Source organism: Sphaerodactylus townsendi, linkage group LG15 (assembly GCF_021028975.2).
Source record: "Sphaerodactylus townsendi isolate TG3544 linkage group LG15, MPM_Stown_v2.3, whole genome shotgun sequence".
Taxonomy (NCBI): domain Eukaryota; kingdom Metazoa; phylum Chordata; class Lepidosauria; order Squamata; family Sphaerodactylidae; genus Sphaerodactylus; species Sphaerodactylus townsendi.
Window position 1 is genome coordinate 12,208,098 of NC_059439.1, and position 17,883 is coordinate 12,225,980.

A 17,883-nucleotide genomic window follows, 5' to 3' on the forward strand; every position below is an offset into this window, starting at 1 on the left:
TAGAGGTGGAAGTTCAGAGGAATTAACAGGTTGTGACACTTGATAGTTTTAATGCTCGGTCTGGTCAAATAGCAAGCACCATTTTTTAAAGTCCAAAAAAGCCCTCTGGTGGTGCAGTAGGGGAAGATGCAGAAGAAATGGTGGCTGACCAAGGAAGAATATGCACAAAACTCCTACATGGATTCTCTGTGGCCAGTGTGACTGTTGACAATGTGAATGCCTGTGCATTCACAGTGGTGATGACAAAGAAACAGAGGATTTTAGCTGTGCAGGTGAAGCCTTTGCAAGACTAGTGATGTTCAAGACCTTTTCTGTGTTTGTGCATGCATGTGTGTCTAAGTTCCCAAAAGCCTTTGTGAAGACAAGCAAACTGTAAGGAATTCCATAGAAGCAGAAATAAAAGGCTCTTTGGTGATAAAAGACCGTTTTATTCAGACATCTTAGAAAGCTCAAGTACACGCAGTGGCAGGAATGACACTTCCCGCCAGAAGCACAGGTTATAACTCTATCCAACCCATCCCCCTCCCGGCTTCCCATGGGAACGGAGACCTCATCTCCCGCGCAGAGATAAAGTCTCCGCAGTTGAAGCTGGCCCATCGCCCGGGCTGTGGAATGCACTCAAGGTTACTTTACCATCAACACCATTGAAACCTTTACACAAACTGTTGAATGCACAATGCTCAGATTTCATGCTTAGCAGGGACCAGCAGCGGGCGCAAAGATAACAAGTGTGTAAATAATTCAACGTGAATGACAATTATTAAAACAAATGAACAAAGCCCTGCATTGTGAAAGATTGTCCTGGCTAATTTTTTGTTTCCTCATGTGCCCTTTGTTTGTTTATAAGTTTTTGGATTCCCATTGTGGACCTTCATTTCTGTCTCTCTGGTTTGCCTTGCTTGCAACAATTCATTCTTTTCCAGGCTTAAAATATGATTATAGAAATATACCCCTGCCCCACTCACCCGGTGAGAGATTCTGTATTCAGTTCTAGCTGCAGGAACCATGGAAAAGGGGTTTCAGTCTCTGCGCACCATTTCCTGACCTGTCCTGCCCCTGTGAGAGAGCAGTTTCTGATGGGAAATACATATGTACATTATGAGTTTTCCAAACAGCTCTAATAGCACCCTCGGGGAGATCGTTCTACATTGGCAAAATGGTGCTGGGAGGAGGCTAAAACTGTTTCTCCACAATCAACCACCTCCACGATCCAAACTGGGCATGATATGTATGGGAACTGAAGAAAAAGTCGACGAAGAGGAGGAGGAGTTTGGATTTATACCCTGCCTTTGTTTCCTTGCAAGGAGACTCAAGGCGGCTTACAAACCCCTTTACCTTCCTCTCCCCACAACAGACACCTTGTGAAGTAGGTGGGGCTGAGAGAGTTCTGAACAAACTGTGGCTAGTCCAAGGTCACCCAGCAGGAATTTAGGAGTGGGGAAACAAATCCATTTCACCAGCTAAGGGTCCGCTGCTCATGCGTAGGAGTGGGGAATCAAACCAAGTTATCCTGATTAGAGTCTACCTGCTCTCAACCACAACACCACGCTGTCTCTCAGAAGAGAACCCGCAACACTCAGGACACAGGCTGGGAACCCTGAAGCCAGTCTATCCATAATGTGTGAATTACTACCTGAGGTGAGGAACGGTGCTCACACAGTTTGGATTTGACTCTCCGTTCTTGGAAAATTTGCCCAGGCAGGCTGAGGCCAGAAAGGGAGGCTCAGTGCCCGGTCGAAGCCCAGCAGACAAGAAAGGGAGAGAGGAGGGTCAAAGAACAGAGGCCTTGATGGATGGAAGACAGGGAAGGCGCCTGCTGCTTTCCCGGAATTGGCCACCATTCCCTCTCCCGCCAACACTGTCAGAACAAAGCTCTTGTATGAGCTTTTGCGTCATCTCTCCTCCCTCTCTTGCTCCAGGCATTTGAGTTAAAAAGACAAGAAGTGAAGAATGAAAAAAAGGCTTCATTCCAGGACAAGACAAAGGATCAAAGAGGCTTTTTGGGTGTGTGTGTGTGTGTGGGGGGGGGGTGTTGTGTTTTTTCAGTGTGTCTGGCACTGCTGGTGGGTCGGCTGCCTTCTGTGCCACAAGACTCTTCTTTAAACTTTTGGGAGCCCTGGAGAAAGGCGGCAGGAGAGCCAGGAGAGGCCATTGCTGGAATTAGGCCTTCCTCTGTCTCTCTGCAACGCTTGCATTTTGTACTTTGCCACAATGTCACAGGGCCAGGAGGGTCCAGGCCCTGCATGGATGGATTTGAATGAGATCCGGGGTTGAGAAAGAAGAGTTGGTTTTTATACTGTGCTTTTCTTTACCTTTAAGGAATCTCAAAGCAGCTTACAATGACTTCCCTTTCTCTCCCCACAACAGGCAGGTGGGACTGAGAGAGTTCTGAGAGAACTGTGACTAGGTCAAGGTCATCCAGCAGGCTGCATGTGAAAGAGTGGGGAATCAAACCTGGTTCACCATATCAGAGTCAGCTGCTCATGTGGATGTGTAGGGAATCGAGTGCAGTTGTCCGGATTAGGGCCTGTCACTCTTAACCACTACACCTTGTTGACCCTTCCCCACCCACCCACCCATAAAAGGGCACGATTCTTGACCATAGTATCCTTTGCTATAAAGCTCCCTACCGAGGAACTTGTTTTCACAACTAGAGGGCACTTCTTCTCTGTGATGGGGTAGAACCCTTGAGAATGCACAGGTTGAAGATAGCTACAATGGCCCAAAGTGAAAGCCAGAAACCAAAGTCATTTAATAACTTCTATTAGGACCAAGCAAAGTAATATAAAACTGTGCAAACTTCTGAGTTCTCCAGAATTCTTCATCAGGCAGAATATTAATAACAGAAAAAGGCAGGTTTCATGCCATGACATTTTCTCTGTTAAAAAGACATTTGACCAGCTGCTGGGTTTAATAGTTTCAATGGGATGGTTCCATGATTTATTTTTCTTCCCAGCATGCCAAGGGTGCAATCTCATATCATTTCACCATCCCCTGTGCCCACTGGAGTCAAGTAAGCATCCTACAGGCATCCTATGAGATGCAGGCACAGGCATTGTCAGCATAACCTGGAAGAGATTGAATCACTTGGTATATCTCTCGACTCCCTTTTCCCGCTATCTAGTTCAGAATCCTACAACTTGTTAAAACAAAAATTGTTGGAAAGCGAATGGATTAATTTATTTAGGGCTGCTATGAAAACTTGTTCACCCTTACATCTTTCAATACCCCTATATCAAAACAGGATGGCTCCCCTATTTGTATATTTTTTTGACCAATCCAATGCAGATAAGAGCCCTCACACTTCCTGCTCTCTCGCTTCAATGTTTTCCCTCCACTTTATTATGCAGTAGATTTTAACAACTTGGAAATGAGCGAAAGGGTATGCTCTTGTGGTGAACAACAAATTGAAACATTGGCACATCAACTGCTTTGCTGCCCTAAATCTGCTAATATCAGATCAAAATATTCCAATATTCTTTCTAGGATACCTAGTGAAATGGGAGAATCAGGTAGACTTCCTTTCCTTCGGGACAATTCTGACAATGAAACTTGTGAATTGGTTGCACAATTTTTACTGGAGGTGATGCACAATCAATAATTTATATTTTATCTTAAACCTTTGTATTTGTATACCTTTTATCTCAGGTTTTTTATTGTGTTATGATTATTGTTATGCCAAATAAAGGCTTATTATTATTATATAACCTGGAAGATGTGTCCCTCCCCACATCTTTTGTTCAAATATCCAGCCTGATGAAGAGTTCTAGAGAACTCAAAAGCTTGCACATTGTTCTGTGTCATTTTGGTTGAGTATAATAATGGGAATCATGTGGCTATTGGTTCTGTTTTTCACTCAGATTGTACATCTTAAATTAAGCTGTCTAGGTACAGAATACATAACTTCTGTAACCTTTTCTTCTTTTGCACATTTCTTTTCACACACCCTCATATGTGTGTGTGTGTGTGTGGGTGTGTGTGTGTGTGTGTGTGTGTGTGTGTGTGTGTGTGTGTGTGTGTGTGGTCAAGTTACTTCTGATTTATGGCAACTCTAATGAATTAATGTCCTCCAAAATGTCCTGTCATCAACTGCTTTGGTCAGGGCTTGCAAACTGGGGCAATGGCTTGAGTCAATTTATCTCACATGGGGTTTTCAACTTTTCCTGCTGCCTTCAACTTTTCCTAGAATTACTGTCTTTTCCAGTGACTCTTTTCTTATTATGCAGCTAAAGTATGATAGCTTTGGTTTAGGCACTATCGAGTTCCAGTTTGATTTGATCTAGAAACCACTTATTTGTCTTTTGTGGTAGTCCATATGGTATCTGTAAAACTCTTGTCCACCATGAGCTTCAAATTAATCAACTTCCTTCCTGTCAGCTTTCTTCGTTGTCCAACTTTCACACTGGGAAATACTATGGCATGAATTTTCATTATCTTTGCGCCACTGACACTTCCTTTAGACTTAGGAATCAGTGGCCGAATTCCCACTGAAAATTTAATCTAGATCAGGGGTAGGGAACCTGCAGCTCTCCAGATGTTCAGGAACTACAATTCCCATCAGCCCCTACCAGCATGGCCAATTGGCCATGCTGACAGAGGCTGATGGGAATTGTAGTTCCTGAACATCTGCTGAGAGAGTTTTGAGGTTCCTCTACCCCTGATCTAGATACAAACCAAGTTTCAAAAGAATCAGCACCTTTTCATCCAGGTTCATCTTCACTGCAGCATGTTTCTAGTGAAGACATCTAGGCCTGCCCCGGGGTGTGTGTGTGTGTTGCCTGCTGTCAGGAGTGCAATTGTTAAGCTAGCAGCACCAAATTTTCAGAGCGTCTTTAGTAGACCCTCCTGATGATACTACCCAGGTTTGGTGAAGTTTGGTTCATGGGGGTCAAAGTTATGGACCCTCAAATGTGTAGACTCCATCTATTAGCTCCCACTGGAATGTTTTTTTCAAAAAGGTGCATGCAAGCAGGCGCATACAAGCAGGTCCAGGAAAATCCCGTGATAAGGGGGGGGGAGTGCCAGAAACAGGACTGATCTGTGTTCCACGGTTCAGCTGTGAGAAGATCTCGAGGGAGCCTGGATATTTCGGATGTCTATCCCAGGATTAATCACTGTTGAGGAAATCACCACTGTGTCTAGTACAGATGTGTGACTGACTCCCATCTGCTGATACCTAAATCTGTGAATCAGGACCACACCAACACTTAACAGATTCTTCTGCAAAGTTAGAGTACTCCCCAGACTTTTAAAAAAAAAATCTGAAAAAGAAATAAATGGGGGGTTTAAATTTCCCCCAATTTAAAACAGCATTGTCTGCTCATGCATAGACAACACTCTTGCCTTTTGAAATGCCAGCTGCCGCAGAAATGCATTCAAGGCCCAGTCACAGTGGCAGCTGTTGCAGGGATCTACTCCAGGCCCAGTTGTGGTAGCGGTAGATGCTGGGATCTGCTGTGGACCTACCTGGCTGTGGTGGCGACAGGCACTGGGAGTGCCTGGAAGCAGGTCTGAGCCCAGAACAGCTTCCAGCATCTTCCACAATGGCAGCTGGGAGTTGAGCTAGAGCTGCGACGGGGGAGATGTCAGGTGGGGTTCCCGCATGTGCCTGCGAGCCTTTTTGGCCTTCTGCTTAACCTTTTCTAGTTCTTTCATGGCTGCCCTTCCCAGCTGTCTCAATCTCCTTCAGATTTCTTGGTTGCTTCATATACTGCTCCAAAATACAGGATGGTATGAAATAATGGAATTAAATACTCCGGAGCTCAAAAAAACCACACGTATCTTGTACAAACCGGGCATGTCAGTAGTTCTGTAGCATTTTTCATGCTGTTCTCGCTTTCTGTCTTCAAGGAGTTTTAAAAATTATTGTTTTACTTACATTGTTTTACTTAGCTCACATTTCTGGCAAAGGCTTTCCCCACTTACTGTTTGCTGCCGGCTACTCTCGCCAACAGCTGGGTCCAGCAGCGCCCCATGAGTCCCGGCTGCTTACAACGTTGTTACCCCGACTTCGTCAGCCTCCTCAGTGCGAAATAGCCATTTCTGGCTGATAAAATGGCACTTCATGACTACGAGAGCTGGGCAGTAAACACCCACCCTCGCTTGCCCACCTGCTGTGTTAAAAGCCGCAAACAGTAAGTGGGGAAAGGCCCCTTTTCAAAGCAACCTGCACAATATTGATACAAGAAATATTGCTATCACGTTTAAAGGGTTTTAAAAACACAAAAAAGCAAGCTTTGACCTTGGCTTTTGTTGGGGAATGACCTGGAAGTGAAGGTAGGCAAGCCGCATAACACCCAGTGGGGCGCCTCCCAGTGGTGGGATTCAGCTGGTTCGCACCGTTTCGGTAGAACCGGTACCTAATTTTTTGTTGAGTTTGGTGAACCGGTTGTTAAAAGCAGCTTTCAGAGCCCTGGAGTAGCCAGGTGCCTTGCCGCCCAGCTGCTCTAAGGTGCTAAAAGTCCCATCGCCCACTCTTCCAGGAGAACAAGGGGGCTTTCAGAGCAGTGGGGGCAAGGCTCTACCCTCACAAGAAATTATTCTGCAGCAGATAAATGGGTGGCTGGGGGGTGGGAACGTGGCGGGTGCGTGTGCACCAGGGGGGCAGTACGGTTTTTAAATTATTAGAATCCCACCACTGGCGCCCTCTCACTTTTAAAGAAGGAAATGCAAGGAGACTTTCACTGCAAAGGCAGTTGGGGGCACGTAGTATTGCAGAAAGCGCTCCATACATAATGGGCCTAAGACTCAAGGTGAGTTACAGAATAAAAACAAAGTACTCATACAGCATAAGAAATCCAATGAACAGTGCTGTAGTACATCATTGAAAGACAATGTGAACAACAGCCCACCTTTGGCAAAGCATATTATAAACAATACAGCAAGTGGAATTACAAAGACAGAAGACAATGCAGCATAAGCAGGATAATATTCAGAATAATTGCTGCAGTAGACAACAATCCTATTCCATTGTAAAACCAGCCTCCTGGATTGTTCTATTTTGTTATACTGCTTACTAGCTTCTTTAGCCTATTCATAGCCCATGCTGAGTAAAAGTTGTGGAGAAAGACCCACAACTTTAATAAATAATTCTGATTCTGGAAAAAGAAATATTTAACAAGCTTCATCATGGAAGTGGGCATTTGAACCTAGATCTCTTTAGAATCATAGAAACACAGAGTATCATAGAAACACCATTATAGAAATGGACAAACAGAAACCCTATACCTCTTTTTAGAAAAAAAACCTCTCTCCTGAACATTATTGTTTTGTGCACTGGAAGCCTTCTTGACATCCTCATGCAAACTATCCCACAAGGTGACATGAGGGGAGCATTCAAAGGAGGCCATCTGGTATGCTGCAATAAACAGGAGTCTTGTAGAACCTTCAATCTTCTTTTAAAATCCATGGTATTTTGTAAGTCTTTAACAGTGTGGTGTACTAGTTAGAGCACTGGAGTAGGATCTGGGGGGGTCCAGGTTGAAATCCCTATTCTGCTGTGGTTCACTGGATGGGTTGGCGCCTGTTTTGAGGAAGAAAATGGAGAGGGAGAAAAGGACATTGTAAGGACTTTGGGTCACCATTGGGGAGAAAATTGGCATATAAATAAATATAAATGAATCTTTAAGGTGCCACTAGTCTCCTGTTTATTTTTCTGCATCAGACTCACAAGACTATCCCATCCAGAAAAAAAAGCAACATTTGTTTTTATACCCCACTTTTCTCTCCTTTAAGGAGTCTCAAAGGGGCTTACAAACTCTTTCCCTTCCTCTCCCCACAACAGACACCTTGTGAGGTTGGTGGGGCTGAGAGAGTTCTGAGAGAACTGTGACCAGTCCAGGGTCACCCAACAGACTTCATGCTGTTTTTCCTTGGCTGTGTTGTTACCATGGCTCAAGTCGCTGGAGCAGAGTTGGGTGAGAATATCAAAGTCAGCAAGTTGGGCCCAAATAAAGCTTTCTTTTTCTTTATATAGTTCAGTGGTGGCGAACCTTTGGCACTCCAGATGTTATGGACTACAATTCCCATCAGCCCCTGCCAGCACGGCCAACTATATCCGTGCTGGCAGGGGCTGATGGGAATTGTAGTCCATAACATCTGGAGTGCCAAAGGTTCGCCACCACGGATATAGTTCCACAAGCTTCCAAATGTGTTGGTCACCCTGGCAGCTGCAGAGCTGTAGCTCCGGGCTTTTTCATGCACAGCAGTCCAGATTGGCACTGCCTGGATTAAGATGGCACAGAGGTACACATAACCAGCAGCAGTTTCCCTCCAGATGGCTCAGCGGCTGCCGGTGGTGTCTTGCTCAGTGTCTGAAGTCTGAACTTCCACCTTATGCAATGATGTAATCAAGCATTATGAAAAGAGCCATACAAAAGACAGGGAAATCATTTCCTTTTTTCTTAATCGAAGAAATCTTTGCACATCATATTTTGCACCCTTTGGTGTGTTTGTGTGTGGGGGGTGGGGTGGGGTGGGGGGAGATGTTGCACTCTGTTCATGGATCTCATCCTGTAGCTAATACACCATTATAGAAATGGACAAACAGAAAGTTAGAATGAACTCGACTTTCTTGAAACACAGACTAATGTCATTCCACTCCCCTCCACAATGGCAATCTAAAAGTGTAAGCATCCTGAAGACAATTGTCTATTAACCAACACTTTAACCATGTGTCTCCTGGCTGTGACCCTGGCAGGGCAAAGGGTGTCTAATTTTAAGACTAAAAACAGGAAGGGAGGTCAGCTATTTCTTGTCTTGTCTGACTGGATTCCATTGCTCAGGTAGGATGACCCAGCCTGTATGGGTTTGGGGGGTGGGGGGAGAGAATGCCTGAAAGGTCACCTGAATCTCTCTCTCTCTCTCTCTCTGAATTCCATTATTCCCCCAAAATGGAACTCTGCAGCCAACACAAAATATTGCACTTTCCTGCTTTGCAGCATGCACACCAACCCTGTGGTCTGTGGGTTGCTCAGATCGTTCGTGAAGTGTTTGGTGGGTAGACACTGTGCCTTGCAACAAAAAGCAGCAGCCAGGGCCCTTTCATTCAGTCCCATCTAGCTCTTTAGTATTTTTTTTATAAACCTGTGAAATGAACCTGGGCAGAGACCACGTTGATAAGATCACCACCAACGGTGCCTTTGATGTAGCCTTTCCGTAACATGTTGGAGTTGGGCCAGGAAGCCACATGATTTGCAGATGGACTAAGCCGGTCCGTTGCAGTCTTTTGAGGCAGAAGAAGGGCTGTGTTGGACAGGAACAGGAGCAGACCCGAGCTGTTCATAGCAGTGTGTGTGTGTGTGTGTGTGTGTGTGTGTGTGTGTGTGTGTGTGTGTGAATTGCTCCTCGAGTACTAATGTAGCTTGTATACAACTGAAAATCGCATTTGCCTCATTGCGCAGGTGAAGTGTGTTCCTGATTATTGATGAGGGTGGCTGTACATGTGTGGGATTTTTTTTGTTTTTAGATAACATTTTTATTCGTACTTCAGAATCTTTCCAACACACGCAAACATAAAAATCCTCCAATTTACAAAGTACTTATTCCGTAAGGACTCTCAGTTTCTTCTGCATCGAATATTAACCATTAAAAGGGGGCTTTTTAAAAAGCACTTGATCATATAGCATTCAGTTCAAATTAAATCTTTACCATTGTTACTAACAAAAAGTCTCACTGTTCTCTGTTGGATCTTATTTTGACAATTTTTTATGGCTAAGCTGTTGGTGGATATTGGCCTGACCTTGGTGCGTTTGTAGATGCATGCTTATCTTGAGAGCATACTTACCCATGCACTCAAGAAGTCTGTGTGCTCATGTATGTTCATAGGTGTTTGCGTGACATGCAGTTAATTCTTATCCAAAATTTGTCCACTCCACTAAAAAAAAAACTTGGGGGAAAAATTCATGTATCTAACCCAAATTTGGCCACAAGAAAAGTTGTGGGGACAGAAAATCGTCCCCACACCCCTCCTTCTCTCCCCCACCCCAGGTCCATACACTGACTTCAAGACCTGGTGCAGAAAAAGTTTGGTCATGGTGGTGGAGGGTGGTTGCCAAAATGGGGGGTGAGGAGCAGAAAACTCAGATTTTGCACCGGGCTTCATTTTCCCTAGATATGCCTCTGCTAAAACCTGGGCGGATGACTCTGGTGGTAACTTGGGTGCAACTGATGCTGGATAGGAATGATGTCCTTCACCAACCTGGAATGGGAGGGTAGAGACATCATTTCTTTCCCATGAGTTTTTCTCCATCACTTGGTACACAATGCAGGCAGAGATTGGCTTTGATTGTATGTATTTTGTTTGGGCTTTCCAGAAGGGTCTTTGCCTGAACTGATGGAAGAGGTGGTGGACTTGCTGCTGAGAACCCTAAGGGGTTTTTAACATACAAGCCAAGGCTAGCTAGCAGGGGCTAGCTGCTAGGAACACATGTTGTCTATTTGGAAACATTGACATTGGCTACCTATCTGTTTCTGAGTTCAATTCAAGGTGCTGGTTATGGCTTTTAAGCCTTCACGACTTGGGATCCACATATTTAAAAGATCTTCTCCTTCCATAGTGTGCCAACTAGAGTATTAAAGCAGCCATCTATTGACTGTCCCACCAGTGACGATGGCTTATTGACCAGAACCTGGGCCTTTTCCATTGTAACTCTGGCTCTGTGGAATGAGCTCCCTGAAGAGGAGACCCTTTCTTGGAGACCTTCAGGAAGTGCAGCAAGGCCTGCTTGTTTGCCAGGGCTTCTGATGGGGTTTGAATGGCAGGCACCTTTTAAGGGCAGGGAGAGATTGGGGGCCGTTTCCGCATGGCAGAATTATACTGTGTAGCACTGGTTCTTTATAATCCTGCTCTGGTTTTTCTGTTCACATGACTGCCTGTTTTGTGAAGGAATCCAGTGAAGACCGGGAGGAAATGCTCCAGCTTGTTTTGCCCAAACCTGGGACTTCTGTATTTACATCTGAGCATGCCCAGTGTCCCGCGTTTTGATTGGCTGTTGTTTTTGAATGGCAGCTACAAGCATATCTGACCATGCCCGGTGCCCCATATTCTGATTGGCTGTTGTTTTTGATTGGAAGCATGAATGAACGTCAGGTGGGGGGATCAGGCGGCTAGGTAGGAAACATTAACTGGTTCTTTTCCCAATTGATGTTCACATGGTAGCAGGCTCTAGCAGGTTCACCCCGGGATTTTTTTTAAAAAAAGAATCACCACACTGGTGGTTTTTAAATACCCTGGGATGAGGGAAATATCATGGGGCAAACCCACTTTAGGACCAGGAACTGTGCGAACATCTTGGCTGCACAGGGATATTTTTGTTGCTCAACCCAGGATATTTGGACCATGCGGAAATGGCCCCCAGGATTTGCTATTTTGTTTTGTTTTTAACTGAACAGGTTTTTGACAACTATTGTAAGCCTTCTTGAACCATAAGTAAAGGTGAGTATAAATGGTTTGACAAATAAATAATATTAGCTCAGAGTAATTTTTGTCCTCCTACAGAATTGCAACAGAGACCCAGCTCTGGGCCCTGCTGGTAAGTTGTCCAAGTAGGCTACTGTAGTCAAAATGACTAGACCTTTGTGTATTTTAAAATGAAATCTAGACTTCTTGGTATGATGTATTGCTTACCCACTATACTCCTGCACTAAACAAGTTTCTAGTTTTGCCCCCTCCACCCCCATCCACTAGGGAAAGAAAGTGGGAGAGTGAAGGAACAGTGGATTAGTGGAGGATCAGTGGAGGAACAGCTGCAGTATTGTACGAGCACTTAAGGATGTGGGCACCAATTCTGGTTGAAAGCTAGGTTAACATAACCATCTTAAGAAACACATGAAGTTGCTTTATACGTAGCCAACCCCCTGATCCATCGAAGGCAGTATTGACTACCCTGTCTGGCAATCACTGTCCAGGGTCTCAGCTTTGAGGTCTTTCACATCACTTACTACCAGATGCTCTACCACTGGTCCTGCCCCAGTCTGCTTCTTCTTGCCACAAAGTAGAGGAGAAAAGGGCCTCTTCATGACATACATAATTTCAATGTATTGTCAAAGGCTTAATTTCATCTTGTGCCCATTTGTGCAGAAGCCAGATCACCACCACCCTTTTCAGAGGCAGGAGAACTGTGTGAACTGGATATTTATGTATAAAGCAATCCCTGAGGAGCATTAGCTTCCCACATGGTAAAAATGACATGGGGTATGAACATATATGTGCTAAAATGATAGATAGATAGATAGATAGATAGATAGATAGATAGATAGATAGATAGATAGATAGATAGATAGATAGATAGATAGATAGATAGATAGATAGATAGATAGATAGATAGATAGATAGATAGATAGATAGATAGATAGATAGATATAGATGCATTCTCTATATATGCATTCTATTCATATGCATTATATAGCCATTCTATCTATCTATCTATCTATCTATCTATCTATCTATCTATCTATCTATCTATCTATCTATCTATCTATCTATCTATCTATCTATCTATCTATCTATCTATCTATCTATCTATCTATCTATCTATCTATCTATCTATCTATCTATCTATCTATCTATCTATCTATCTATCTATCTATCTATCTATCTATCTATCTATCTATCTATCTATTTAGATCCATATTTCCCATATGGATTTGTGTGTTTTATATATATATAAAAGTATTGGGGAAAATATATATATATATATATATTTGTTATATATATATGCATTTGTTACGTATGCATTTTATAGGCATTATATAGGCATTATATACGTATGCAGTATACAGGCATTATATGCATCATATATATATGTACACACACACACATACATGTATACATATATACATACATTCACGCACACACATTTTTGCCATCAAGTCACAGCTGATTTATGGTGAGCCTATAGGGTTTTCAAGGCATGAGACGTTTGGAGTGGTTTGCCATTGCTTTTCTCTACACATCACCCCCTGGTCTTCCTCGGAGGCCTCCCATCCAAATACCAACCAGTGCTGAGAGTGTATGACTGGCCCCAGATCACCCAGCAAGCTTCCATGGTACAAATGGGGATTTGAGCCTGGATTTCCCCAGCCCAACACCTTAACCAATATACCATGCTGGCTCTAGTTATACATATACATATCTATATTTACATATCTATACATCTGATTCCCAAGTTAGCTCACAGTTTGTATATACTTAAATTCGCGAATCAGGGGCCGACTAATGCCAACATGTTTTTCTGCAAGCTTGGGGAATCCCTTAACTCTGCAGAAACATCTGAATTTTAAAAACAATAATTTGGGGGTTTATTTTTCCCCATTAAACAATACTTTGGGGCAGTGGTGGGATTCAAATAATTTAACTATTGGTTGTTTACAAGCACCATTTTAACAACTGGTTCTGCCGAAGTGGTGCAGAGCTGCTGAATCCAACCACTGCTTTGGGGGCTTATTTCCCCCATTATTTGGGTGGTTTATTTTCCCCAATACTTTTGCGGGTTTATTTCCTCCCATTATTTCTTCCACATTTTAACTGATGGCAGTGGCCACTGCTCCAAGGATCCACTCCAAGGGCCAATCTCACCACAGCAGCAAGAGACAACACACATCCTCCCATGTGCCACTTGTACATGTATGTGTGTGTGCCAGCTAGTCTGAAAAGTTGAGCTGGAAGGGAAGGAGGGACAGCAGATCGATGTTTCTCCCAGGCACCCACTGAGGCTCCCCCTTCTCAATGAATCCCTGTTTGGCAGGCAGCCTAGGAGAGAAGGGAGAGCCGCCGGTGTATGGACCTCCTACTGCAACCATGGGAACATGATCAGAGCACTTGGCCATCTTGCTTGAGGTCAGGGAAGCCCACTGATGTGCTGTTCCTGCTTCTTCCCAAACTAGCCTCAAATACTCTAATCTTTCCAAAATACTTCCCCCTCACTGAGGAACTGCTTCATTAAATTCCTACCCAGTCACCCATAGCCTTTGAAGGGATGAAAGGTCAGCCGTTGGCCAAGTTTCTCTAGGCATAATTCTCTGCCCCTTTGTTTCCACTTCACAGCGAGCCAGAGCAGCTCTTGACACCCTCCATTGCAGCAGCTGGGAGAGTAGTGGGGCCTGGAGCCAAGATGGAGGCGGGAAATGGGATTCCTCCCACCCCCGTGAGTCTTGCAGGTCTCTCACTTGTACATACATACATACATCAATGCATGCATATATATACACATAAATACATGCATATGTATACATAAATACACACAGACACACCAGAAAGCAGCATGAATAGCCCAGGTTCATCAGAGGCGGGAAGCTAAGCAGGGTTGGCTATAGTTGGTGCTTGGATGGAAGGCCACCGAGGAGGATGGGAGGTTACGCAGAGAAAGACAGTGACAAACAATCACTGCTGCTCTCTTGCCTTGAAACTTCCATGAGCAGCTGCTGAGGGTCATCTCTCTCTCTCTCTCTCTCTCTCTCTCTCTCTCTCTCTCTCTCTCTCTCTCACACACACACACACACACACACACACACACACACACCCTCTGCTGAGTCATTAAGTCAGACTGTTGATTATTGAGAGCCAGCATGGTGTAGTGGTTAAGAGCAGGTGGATTCTAATCTGGAGAACCGGGTTTGATTCCCCATTCCCCCACCTGAGTGGCAGAAGCGTATCTGGTGAACTAGATGTGTTTCCACACTCCTACATTCCTGCCACGTTCATGGTTCTCTCATGACTCTCTCAGCCCCATCCAACTTCACAAGGTGTCTGTTGCAGGGAGAGGAAAGGAAAGGAGCTTGTAAGCCACCTTGAGTCTCCTTACAGGAGAGAAAGGTGGGGCATAAATCCAAATCTTCTATCATGTTCAGCATTGTTTACTCTGACTGGAAGCAGTTCCCCTGGATTCAAACCTGGAACCTTCTGCATGCAAAAGGTTCCACTGAGCGATGGCCCCTCCAGACACACTGCCATTTCTCCACCCAGCAAGCACTCATAAGTGCAGGGACCATCCTTGAGTGTTTATTCCTGCATCTGCAGCAGCAGCAGTAGCAGCAGCAGCAGCAGCAGGCAGACCTTCAGCACCTCAGTGATTGAAGACCCGAGGACACAGCACGGGGCCACCCACCAGAGACCGCTTGCCCTGTCCTTTCCATCTCTCTGTGTTTATTCCAATTCTCCATTTTTAAACCAAAACCAAAAAAACCCTTTCCTGATGTTGTTTGTTTAAAAAGAAAAAAAGACACCCCACCCTTTTGATTGGATATATTTCCCACCTGCACCCTCTGTTCACCCCAAACCCTCCAACCCCCAGTTCCTTTCTGAGTTTGTTTGTTCCTGAATTTCCTCCTTTCCTGTCCTTAACCAGGCGTCGGGCGCATTGCAGGAGGGAAGAAACCTGGACTCTGTTCCCTTTGTTTAAAGTCACCAGGTTAGTAAAAAGGACGGCTGTATTAGTGGGCGGGGCGCACCTGTCAGATCCCTTCCCCTTCCATCCGTCATAATTCAATTGTTCCTCCGAAACTGCAGCACTCACCTCTCACAGCACTCACCCAGCTGCCATTCTTTTCATCGTATCTGCATGTAGCACCAGACCCCTTTTCCTGATGTGCTGTTTTAACCTTGATCAGTATCTTGGTAACCATGTCTTCTGGCTCAGAGAGGGGGAACCTGTGTTGTTTAATGATCTGGGCAAGAGATCTGGGAGCTGTTTTGGCTGATGAAAGGAACCCTGCTGATCTCTCATGTTTCTTAGTAAAAGCTATCAAATTTTTGGAGAGATCAAGGGTGGTTGAAAGACTGATGGGGAAGAAAGAGTTGCCCGGAGTCCTTGGTCCATGTTCCATACGAACTCCTAGGTTTTATATTCCTCCTTGCAGCTATTTTGGTCTGTAGGACTTTGGATCACTGTCCATCTCAAGTGTTATTTGCTTGAACAGTAATCAGAACTGGAGGTTATGGAGACAAAAGTTCCAGCTTAGTAATTTTGCTGTTAGTTCAGGGGCATAACGCCCAGGGGGACATATGGCGTCAAATGTCCCCTAACTGCGATCATTTAGTCATGTGGGGGACAGAAAATTGCCCTCCACACCCCTCCTCCTTCCCACTGGGTCCATACGCTGACTTCAAGACCTGGTGCAAAAAAGTTGTTTGGTTGTGGTGGGGGAGGGGGCTGCCCATACAGGGGGGAAGGGGCCGAAAGACTCAAATTTTGCACCTGGCTATATGTTCCCTAGATACGCCTCTGTGTTAGTGCACATGGCATAGTATGCGGTTGTGCGCTAAGGTATTTCGTGAGAACAGGGGCAGAGCGTGGGGGAACTGCGCTCATGGCACGCGCACACCCTGCACCCCTGCCGTGGCACCCCAACTCCTCCATGCCCCCTTCACACCCCCTCCACGCCCTGGCTACACCCCCGCAACAGTGCGCGCCTGGGGCATTGTGCCTTCCCCCACGCCGTTGGCACTATGCCACTGCATGAGAATGAACATTGCAGGAAGCTGCACAGAGAAACAAACATACACACAAAATCCACCCACAAATCACAGCAGGGCAATATTAATTAAAATGTTCACCAAGCACGGAGAAAGTTTTGAGTTCTTTAGAGCCGGGGGGGGGGGGGGGGGGGAGAGAAGAAGGCGGCATTGGAAAGTATTGAAAGAAGGGTATGATGCCATAGAATCCACCTTCCAAAGTGACCATTTTCTCCAGGTAAATTGATCTCTGTTGCCTGGAGATCAGTGGTAATCCCAGGAGATCTCCAGCCACCACCTGGAGACTGTACTCATCTGAGGTTTACCGCAGCCCCAAGAGGAGACTCTGGAGGGTTTGTTACACCCCCAATCTTGATGACGTGGCTGTAAAGGACTTCCCCTGCTTTCCCTGTAGAGGTACAGTGTGGCTTGATAGAGAAAGGGAGGAGAAAATGTGATGTTGTGGGCCATAGAGGTGGTTGTGAGATCTCTGTAACATCTGAGCTTTTGCATAGGAGCGATAAGGGGAAATGAGGACGGGAATGTGGGGGCAGCAGCAGCAACAAGCAGCTTAAGAACACATGTTTGCAGACACCATTCGCACCTGCTGCCGTGTCATGTAATGCCCTTGCTGTGCTACAAGCACAGTTTTGTGTCCCGCTACCCTTTGGAAGCTGCCACTGTTTTTGCCCCCCTCCCCTTTGGAAGCCGCCACAGAAGCCACCCCTGAAACCCTGGCTGACTATACTAGTCTAAGTTAGTGTATTTAGTGGAGCGACCCAGATTCAGGCAACCACACTTACCATAGTTATGGATTGTTGTTGGTTTTTCGGGCTGTGTGGTCGTGGTCTGGTAGTTTGGCCACAGATGCAGATGAAACATTAGGAGCAAAACCTACCTGACCACAGCCACACAACCCAAAAAAACCCACAACTGCCCATTAATTCCGGTCATGAGGGCCTTTGACAATAGATCACTATAGTTAGCTTAATTAAAGATGGCTGCATGTGTTGTCTGAACTGAGTCTTTGTGTTTGGTTATGGATAGTGACAAGGGGGTAGTGGAACGATTTAGGGATAGCATGGCTGTACAGATAGCACAACTGCCATTTTTTTGGAACTAATACAGAATTACTGTCTGTAGCACACAATATGCCGTAAATGTGATGAAATCTAAATACATGTTAGCTTCATAGAATTATACTATTTTGTTCTTCATCTGTGCCTCTTATTGTTTAAAATATCTTTCTTTTCTTTTAAAAAATGGTTGGTGTTGAGCCACTGGTGTGCAGTTTGTGACAGTTTCCTTATCTCTCCCATAAAACCTAGCTGCCTATGCTAAAAAGCTGTATCTTTTCTCAAATTACTGTGACTGTCTTGTACAGAATGCTTTCAAGAATGACAATACATATATAATAGGATAGCAAAATACAT

At 44.9% G+C, this 17,883-nt stretch overlaps 1 protein-coding gene across 14 annotated transcripts in view; it reads left to right on the forward strand.

Moving 5' to 3' along the window:
• Positions 1–17,883, forward strand: part of SRCIN1 (SRC kinase signaling inhibitor 1) — a 400,436-nt gene that overhangs the window by 44,845 nt on the left and 337,708 nt on the right. Inside the window, exon 1 of one of the 14 annotated variants that reach the window (XM_048518252.1) lies at positions 15,375–15,407. The exons of the other annotated variants lie outside the window; for them this stretch is intronic. The gene's annotated coding sequence lies outside the window, so the exon portion shown is untranslated. Of the gene's footprint in view, positions 1–15,374; positions 15,408–17,883 lie in introns of those variants that run through there. 14 annotated transcript variants of the gene reach the window in all.